Source organism: Mus caroli, chromosome 6 (genome assembly GCF_900094665.2).
Source record: "Mus caroli chromosome 6, CAROLI_EIJ_v1.1, whole genome shotgun sequence".
Classification (NCBI taxonomy): Eukaryota; Metazoa; Chordata; class Mammalia; order Rodentia; family Muridae; genus Mus; species Mus caroli.
In genome coordinates, this window is record NC_034575.1 from 55636988 (window position 1) to 55647341 (window position 10354).

Below are 10354 nucleotides of genomic sequence, written 5' to 3' on the forward strand. Positions count from 1 at the left end.
CTCTCTCTCTCTCTCTCTCTCTGTGTGTGTGTGTGTGTGTGTGTGTGTGTGTGTGTGTGTGTGTGAGTGTGTGTGTGTGTGTGTGGTGCAGATCGATATATGCATGCTTTTACACATGTGTAAGCATGCATATGCAGGGCAAGGTTGGTGTTGGGATTCACCCTTGATCACTTTTCCACCTTATTTGATTGAGGCCAGGCATCTCAATCAAACCGCAAGCTCTAGGTTATGGCCAGTCTGGCCAACTTGCTTTGGGGTTCCTCAGTTACTGGAACTACAAATAGGCAGCCACACCTGACCAACATCCTGTGGATTTTGAGAAGCAAAGTCAGATCTTCACTCTTGCCAATCAAACTCTAACTATTGGGCCATCTCCCCTGTCTTCCATGCCTTTTTGATCTAGTATTCAAGAAAACCAGTATGTTCAGCAATGGAGTCCAGAAATAGATGTGCAAGCATAAATTTTTTTTTGCAACCATTCTTAGTAAGCAATAGTGCTTTGGTGGTGAGCTTGATTTTTTTTTTTCTTTTGGCAGCAGTTCAATCCTGTAGCAAACATCAAATATGGCTCAAGGCCAGTCCTTTAAGCAGACAGACAGCACACACTAACTGGTAGCTATAGTCCAGTCCTTTCAGCAGGCTGACATCAGGCATGAACCAGCAGCTATAGTTCAATCCTGAAGAAACCACCAGGCTTTTCAACCTGCCTGAGGTGAGGCCACAGATGCCCTTAGCTACTACAAGAACCTCACATGCAGTTCTTGGACAAGCTCCTCTTAATGGCAGCCTTACCACAAGTTGAGCTTAACAAAATCAATACATGTGTGTTGTTAGTTTAGAACAGTGAGGTGGAGCAAACCAAACCAATGCTCAGTGCTCATCTTCCACTGTCTGTGGGGTCATATTTATACTCCATCAAGTGTCCTTTCAAGTGTTTGCTTCATCAAAACATTCTTTCACCTGTGTTTGCTTCAGGAAAATAGTCTTTTATGTGTCTGCTTAAGCAGTGTATCCTTTACCTGTGAGCCCCAGCAAAACACCATTTGACATAACTGACTTTCCAAAGAAACTAGAAGCTTCCATTTCATCGATGCATGGTGGAAAAATAGTAACAAAGCCCAAAGTGAAAGTGAAACATTTCCAGGATTTTAACCAATATTTAAGAAAGAGAAGTTCAGCATTTAGGATACAAGCAAAGGGGGCATAGTTCCCCACCATCAACTGCAGGAGAACTTCCCTGAGCGGTTTAGGGACCTCCAGTGAGGCCAAACCAGGATTCTCAGCTCTGACACTGATATTTTCAGAAGGATAACTGACAGAGTTGGGAATTTTAATAAAGAGCTTTTAGTATAGGTATAATGAAGAGGGTTAGGAGAGGAAGGTGCTTCCGCATAAAGTAAGGTGAGCAGATGAGGAGCAGGGGTGTGTGACACCCATCGTGGGTGTGTGCTTCTCAAAGAGGAATAATGCGCATGATTTCCACAATGAGCATCTGTGAGATTTTAGTGGAGTTTGTGGGTATTATCTCATAAATGGTGGTCTTTATCACAGTGATCTGCATCTGGCAAGATTACAATCAATAAGGGAACAGTCTTCCCCACAGGGATGAAAAAGGAAAGTAAAATTACTATAAAGAAGGACAAGTGTCTTTCAAGCATCTCACTCAATGTCTGGGAAAAGGAGTGAGCACGGCATTGGGGAAGGAGCTTTGAAGAAATATAAGTACACTCTCCCATTAAGGAGACAATTATGTTGCCAGTCTTCTTATCATGTCTTCCTTGAATCACGTTCTTGTGGAGTCTCCTAACAAGGTGATTTACAGACAATGTGGAATAATTCTTAAAGAAGGAAACACTAAGATGTAACGTTCTAATCTTTATGGCAGAACAGAATGTCCTGTCTCTACCTAGGGCCAAAGGTAGAACTCAGATTTTGTTCTTTTTACCATAAAGATGTAGATTTCCCTTAATAGACCCCAACAAAGCCCAGACACTAACCACCCTTCTATACGATATGTTAAATCCTCAGGAGGGGAGGTTGTGATGTTTTCCTTCTTAGTGTAACTGGGGAAGTGGGAGATGGGAACTACAGCAGACTATGAGGGAGAGATCCATCCTCATAGACTTCAAGACTACTAATCCTTTTCCAGCTACCTAAAATTAAGACATGGAGATCCACTCCTGTTGCTAAAAGGGTAAGTACTAATCTATATAATGGAATGGATTCTGAGATGCTTGTCTTCCAAAGAATATGCATATACAGAGGGTCTCATTGACTACAGTAACACATGTCAGTAGCAATGAAGCTAACTATGATTATTTTTAGAATAACATTTTGAGAAAAATATTCTATTTATATTTGAAAAAGAATTTCTGAATATATTCTTATAAGTGGTAGTAAAAACCATGAGAACATTTTTATATTGCCATCAATTTCTTATGAATTAATTTTGATGGTCACTATATCTCCATTAACTATTTATTAATCTATCAAATACACATTATCTATTGCCTTCTTAATTCTGCCATGAGAAACAGAGGCACACCAAAGCTGAGAGATTTTTCCAGCAAAGGTGTCTGGGTAGAGGATAAACATTTAATTTTTAATATTTAAAGGCCAGTTGACCTTTAAATATTTCTACTAACCATAGTTCATTGATATTAAACAACCCCACATATTCTCATCAAAGCTTACAACTTTTCAAATAAAAATAGCATTTTTTATAATAGATGATAGGTTTTTTTCTCCACCAGTGAAATGAGCCAATTCAAGACAAATTAGATTATATTAAAGGCAGATTTATTGGAAAGTTGCTCTCAGGTGACTTCACTGGCCCCAAGGACTGAAGGAAGGGGAATCATTATGGGGAGAGGCAGGGAGCAGGGGAAGAGAAAGGGCAGGCATGGAGAAAGAGAGAGAGAGAGAGAGAGAGAGAGAGAGAGAGAGAATTCTTGATTATATAAGACAGAGCCTCTGGGAGAAAAGCAGCCCTACCCTGGGCTGGAATGTTCAATGTTAGAGCAGGGTAAGCTGGGAGAACCTGGAGGCCAGGTCAGCTTTGATATGTAAAATATGCACCTTAGTCTCTTGTCCCTGGTGTCTAAAACCAAATGTCCCAGCATTTTGTTGATTAAAAAATAAATAAGGGATGACGCAATTGTCTATGACTATTTCCTGATGACTTTGGGATGCTTGTTTTGGAGATGTGGGCAAAAAGCTGGACTGTTGGGAAGAGCTGGTTGTTTCACTTCTGTCCAGGACCTGTGGGACCAGATGGCTGTTAGGAAAGTGCACATCCAGTTTAAGCCTTTGTGAGTGTAGACAGGAGTACCTGTAGGTAGCTGGTTTGGACTTTTCTGGACACAGGTTCAGGGGGAACACCTGGATATTAGGGGCAGAAGATAAAGTTAAGGGGTTTAGGGAGAAAAGCTTTTTTTTTTTTTTTTTTTTTGGATATGTGTTTGAAACTCTTAGCACAGGGTCTTGGGACTTGGAGGAGTGATAGTGGTTCCAAGGACCAGGGAAATAAAGGACCACCCTCAAGCATAGGCAGGTGGGAAAGAAACAGGATGTTTGTTAATTGACAGTAATTATCTTGAGTCAATTTTGACCAACAAGAGGTGGATTTGAGTGGATTCCCTGAAGCTTACATCTTCTTAGGTTTACAAAAAGATAAGCCCTTCATAAGTTGTGTTTCCTAACTTCAAAACACCATTCTAGACCCTCAAACACCTTCCCAAAAGCCTTTGTATCCTCAGGCCTTACATAAACGTTTCCTATCCAATTATTTACCATGAGATACAGGTGGTTGATCACTGGGTTCAACCACCTCAGAGAACTGAGAAGGATATATTGTAATCTGAATGGCCTGTGTGTCAATTAAAATGGCAGACTTACCCATTTCCCAGTCACCAACGTCACTGAGTTTCTGTGATGTTGATGACTTCACTGGGAACACTGGTCCCAGGGCAGAATCAATCTTTGGCTGTCTGGTCCAGCAAATCTGAGACTTCCTGTGGAGGAGGAAACTTGAGAGACTGACCTTGTTTTGTCTTAACATTAATCTTTGTATACATATTTGTGGAATAGAAAATAAGATAACAATGTCACATAAATAGAGCTAAGAGGTAAGTTGCTTGAACTTGCTTGGTTGGGTTTGGTTACAACTTAAAATATACCTAACAAGTATAATGTAAGCAACTTTCTGCCATAGTGAAAGGATTCTTTTAGTTAAAAAAAAAAAAAAAAAAGCCAGCACAAGATGGAAGGGAGACTTTCTTTTGCAGGGATTTCGGGAATCTTGCTTGAAGTTTAGTAGTAAAGACTCAGAGATATCTACATAGTTTAAGGTTTTTGGCCTTTGGTTGAGGCAGTTTCTCAGTGGGCCTCTAACTTAACCTGACTTCTCTGCCATTTCGTGTCTCTCCACATGGTTCTCACTGTCTATTCCCCAGCTCAAACCTTTCTACCTTTTGTCTTTCTGTCTAACTGTCTCTCTCTCTGTCTCTCTCTCTGTGTCTCTGTCTCTGTGTCTCTGTCTCTGTGTCTCTGTCTCTGTCTCTGTGTCTCTCTCTGTCTCTGTGTCTCTGTCTCTGTGTCTCTGTCTCTCTGTGTCTCTCTCTCTCTCTCTCTCTCTCTCTCTCTCTCTCTCTCTCTCTCTCTCTCTCTCTCTCTCTCTCTCCCCCCCTCTCGCCCCAGCACTGGCTGCCACCAGCTCTTTATTATGCAAATAACCATATTCCTTACTCTACTAGTTAGCTCTGGGCTAAACTGGGGAGGTCACCTTTGCACACCAGCTTGCATTACTTTCAAAGGCAGGTGAGGAAGTGACATTTACATACCCTGCTAACCTGGTGCTGCCGCGTCCAATTAATAATTAAAAATACAAGCACACACTTTTTCATAGCCAGAATATACCGTATGTGTGGGTCATCCCAACAGGGTTGAATTCTAAGGAGACAGTGGACTTCTTCCTCCTCCAGCTGAAGAGTCAGTCACGGAGAACTCCTCCTGCTATGCTGCTCAGCAAGACCCAGAGTATTTTCCAGATTCTGTCTTCTGACACCGTTCTCTCATGCATGCTTAATAGATAACATGGTGGAGATGAAAAACTATAACAATCTAAAAGCAAATATCCTGTGAGTCGGTACAAGCATGTGCTGAGTGACACTCCCAGAGTCAGGAAGCTGTTCATCCCAGTCTGTTTCCTTCATGTTCCAGAAGAGCAAAAGTTAATCTTTTTAGGGACTCCTCTTTCTTCTTTGCTTTTGGCCAAACTTGTAGTCCAGAGAGTTGAGATTTCCTATTTTAAAAATCCTTTGTTAGGACTAGAGAGATGGCCCTGTTGCTCTTGCAGGGGATCCAGTTCAATTCACAGAACCCACATAGCAGCTCACAATTCCCTGCATAATCCCTGTCCTAGGGGATCAGATGACCTCTTCTAAGAGGTCCTGAATGCACTCTGGCACACACACACACACATAATTAATTAGTTAATTAATTAAACAATCAAGTGTTTGTAAAAACCATTTGTGCTTAAATATACTCTTTTGCACATTATTTTACCAATCCAAAGGAGAAATATCTCATTTCAAAAGAATGAGCTACTTTTATTTGGACATTAACAAGTGATTCAAATATGGCATGCAGATTTTGTTGTTGTTGTTGGCTATTTAATCTTCTTGGTATTGTGCTGTTTGTTCAAAAAATATACTACTCCTAAGAATTCTAATTTGTAATTGTAAATATTCAGTTATATTACACAAACACATACTTTATGTCTTATATACTTAAATGTCATTCATTATATATGCATATTAAATATGTATATAATATATTCCCTATCACTTCTATATAACAAATTGTCACTCATTTATTATTAACTATTATGAATCTAGTTAAAGTACATATGCACATACAATGCACAAGCTTTACCATGCACTGTCAGCTGAGTGTGAACATAGTAGGACCCTCCCTCAGCTCCTTCAATGAAAACTACTCTTTTATTAGTGTGTCCTTCCTCATGCTAGAAAAATAGTGAGTAGCATCCTGTCATCATCAAAGCCAATTTCAAATGCAGCAAAAATGTCATCAATCAAAAACATTTACCTCCCATCTGTTATCTGGGGTACACGTGAGACACATTAAAGTGAAATATAGGCCTGCCTTGCTGGCATGTGCTATTTAGTCAAGTGGCTCTCCTGGGCTTCGCACACTGGCTGCATCAGTCCTAGAAAGGTTATTAAGCACCATTCCTTGGAGCCTTTACCACAGCTTATTGTGAATTCTCCACAAAACCTGCTACAATCCAACATGGTGAATTTGCATTCGTTTCTCTAGGTTAGCACGCGAATTGAATACAAAACTCTGGAAAAAGTCCAAATTTAAGAGGTTTTATGATTTACATATGAATCCCTTCATAGGTTGTGAAAGCCCAGGAATTTGCCTGGGGGGATGTTTCGTGGGTGGTAGCTGTGATAGTTTTGTTTTGTTTTAATTTTTTGCTTTGTATTTGATTTTCTGAGACCAGGCTACAATCTATCTGAGACTTGGCTCCAGCTTGTTACCTCTTGCCACACCCTCCTAAGGAAGTAGAGGTATGTGCCACTAAACCAGACCATAAAGCCCAGGTTTGAATAAAATATTTTCCATGTCTTAGTTTCAGCTGCACTGAGGAAATACTATTGTCTTTGAGGCATAAACAGCATATATTTCTCTAATTCTGGAAGGTTAGAAGGTATCTGCAGACTTGGTGCCTGGTAAGGGCTGTTCCTTGGCTTTCAGGCTGTCTTTTCATAGAAACAATGTAGATTAAAGAACTTTTGCTTAGAAGGTCTCAGCCCAGCAAGGTATGATGATATACACAAGTAATAACAGCACATGGGAGGCTGAGACAGAAGATCTCAAGTTCAAGGCCCACCTGGGTTACATAATAAGTTCCAGGTCAGCCACACGTACTTTATGAGACCCTTGACACTCTCTCACACTGAGGCTATTCTCTCTCATAATGGAGGCCCCATATGTATGGTCTCCTGCAAATCTAATTTTATCCTGAAGACTTTACCTTCAATCACATTCTTTTAGAGTGAAGTTTTAATACACAAAGTTCTGAGGGGGATGGGCATGTTATTCCCAGGACTAGATTTCCAATGCAACAGTGTTAAGGATGGTGCTATTAAAAAAACAAAAAAACAACCTGTTCTCCTCAGCTATGAACAGTTTGCATATACTACACTCTGGGTATAACAAAGTTCCTCATTACTTGGATTGACACAGTCCAACACTACTCCCACTAAAAATGCTAAGTGAAGTGATCTAGGGGTTGGTGTATTTTCAATGTGTGAATTCAATTATGTAATTTCCATTTCCTTTTGGGGATTTAAAGTAGATTTAAAATATATACAAACTTCACTCAACAGTGAAAATATCACACCGTACAGCCTAGGAGAGTGTGACTTCTCAGGACTGTTCAACTCTGTTATTGTTACTACTGTTGAAGTTCATTTAGACCAGAATACCAACAATTACAAATAATTCTTAACTTTTTTCTACTTTTATAATTTATTTCTCATGTATGCCTCCTGTCAATGTCATTAGGATTAACTTCCTAATTGCACACAACATGTATAAAGAACACTGCTTGTCTATTGCCTATTTTGTTATCTATATGAAAAATAATGTAGATGGATTAAGAATGAAAGACATTTGCCAGAACACATATGTAGGGAAACATTTCTAATAACTAGCCAACTCTAATGTGATCTAATGTAGCTAGATGCATAATTTATGAGGAAAATATTAAATGTAGACAAAGGCATTTGGCATTAGTTATGCATGTGTCAAAATCATGTGTCTTTCTCTCTTGACATAAACTGTTTCCTGACTTGTCAGAATATTCCTGCTGTAGTGAAGAATGCCCTACAAAGACTTCTATATTGTCCACTTCCCAACTATCTGCTGTATCTATTTCTCTATAGATTTGCTATTTAACTAATTTTTATAAACCTTTACTCCTACTGATGAGCAGTTAAATAATATGGAAATTATTCTGTAGAAGAAATTCAAAAACCCTCCAGAGATCTCATGCCTTTTTAATGTGACTTTCATTGCCCTTTCTAAGTCTTGCTATTAAATGCTTAAATCATTATCCTGTTTCATAAACTCTAATTCTATTTGCTTTAAATAGTTGAAATACTAATGGATCATCATCGGATTTTTCCTTGTCACAGGTTCTGTGCTTAGAACAAATTAGCAACTCTGTTCTACACAATGAAAGGAAGCAGTAAGAAGGGTTAACGATTGCATTTCTGTATAACTGTGGCTCTTTTTCTTCCCATGTGATGCACTCTCAGTACAGCGTGTGTCTGAAAAAGGAAAACATCATAACAACATACCCATGTTTAGTAACAGCACTGTGGACATCAAAGGACAAGCTGTCCTTCCAAATGTAAGAGACACAAGTTAAATATCTCTTGCTATTTAAAGAGCTATTTCATAGTTGGGCCTAAGGAACAATAGGACCAACGTGTCACAGAGAATTTCAGATGGCACAAGGGCATGTCAATGGAGAATTTCATTTTATGTCTAGGGGGGAAATGTTGAAATCATCAGCCACACACAAAGAACAGGCAGAGAGTGAGAGTCAAGAATAAATATTTTGTAATTTGTAGGTAAATGTTCAGACGTTTATCAAACTAGGAAAAAAATTCTTATGAAAGTTCAATTTATTCACTGTAATAGAAACATGTTTGAATTCAGAATTGCTAAATCTCCTATTTGTTCTTAATATATATATATATGTATGTATATATATATATATTGTCTACATTTCAGCTATTCTGTTGTCCTCCTTAATAGAGATTCAAGGCTGTTACAAAGAAAACAGATTGTTTCATTCTTTCATTTTGCATTCTAACAGGTACTGTATCCTGTGGTTGTGGCCTTACTGTGTTCTTGCAGTTTTATCAATAAGATGTATCATGTCTGCCAATGCACATATTGTCTGATAAGTGGCCTGTGAGCAAAGTGTGCTCAAAAAGCAAAGGACTTCAAAAAATTATTCTGTGTAACTTTTCAACCCTGCCTGAGCACCAGGACAGATCTTGTTACCCACCCCCACACAGCTTCCCTTGAATCCACTGATAAAAGACTTATACACAGGTTGTTCATTTTCAACTTGCCTTTGTACACAATTGCTGAGCACTTCTATCCCCTGCCTGTAGAAGTGTGAACTTACTAATATTCTTGTCCCCACACCTCCCACCTGCCCTAAACTTTAGTGGCTCAGATACATCTAGTTCCTGATAAACACCCCTGACCACTTGCCTATAGGAGCTGCCACAGGCAGCTGTTTCTCCTGAGACCTCACATGGCTGCTTGGCTTTTCTCTCTCTCTCTAAAACATGGCAAACTTTTCCTCTGTTGCATCTGTCTCTTATCCTCCCGGGACCTGGAAGTGTTGCCTATTACTTCCCAGTAACTGGCCCATGGTTTCTTCACTGACAGATCAAGAACCAATTGGGGAACAGGACCTTAGTTAGCACCAGAACTGTTCCTACAAATGACTCCTTTCCATGTAAATAATTCTGCAGAATTTGATTTTGCCAAACTTTGTAGTAGTATAGTAGTATTTGTTGTTGTTGTTGTTGTTGTTGTTATCTGGAGCTATTAAGCTTTCTTTTACCTGGACAGCTAAATATGTTCTTGATGTTGTAATATCAAGTCTCTACTCTCCCACCACAAGCAGAATATTTATAGAGGGAAAACAGAGGCATAGTGGAGAAAAGACAAGGGTGACCATGGAAAAAAGAAGGAAAAAGGAGAGAAAATCAGTTGTATTGATCATGATTGAGATTGAAATTGTGGCCAAATCCATCCTGAGGTGGTATGAAAGAGTAAAAATCACTGGAGTAGAAATGCTGTGACCAGGGGCTGGCAAGGTGGCTCAGTGGGTAAGAGCCCTGACTGCTCTACTGAAGGTCCTGCGTTTAAATTCCAGCAACCAAATGGTGGCTCACAACCACCCATAATGAGATCTGATGACCTCCTCTGGTGAGTTTGAAATCAGCTACAGTGTACTTATGTATAATAAATAATAAATCTTTGGACCAGAGCAAGCAAAGACTGAGCAAGCAGAGTTGACCAGAGTGAGCAGGGTTGACCTGAGTGAGTGGGGTTGACCAGAGCAAGCAGAGGTCCTAAAAAAATAAATAAATAAATAAATAAATAAAAATTAAAAATTAAATTCCCAACAACCATATGAAGGCTCACAACCATCTGTACAGCTACAGTATACTCACATACATAAAATAAGTGAATAAATCTCAAAAAAAGAAGAGAAAAGAGAAGGAAAGGG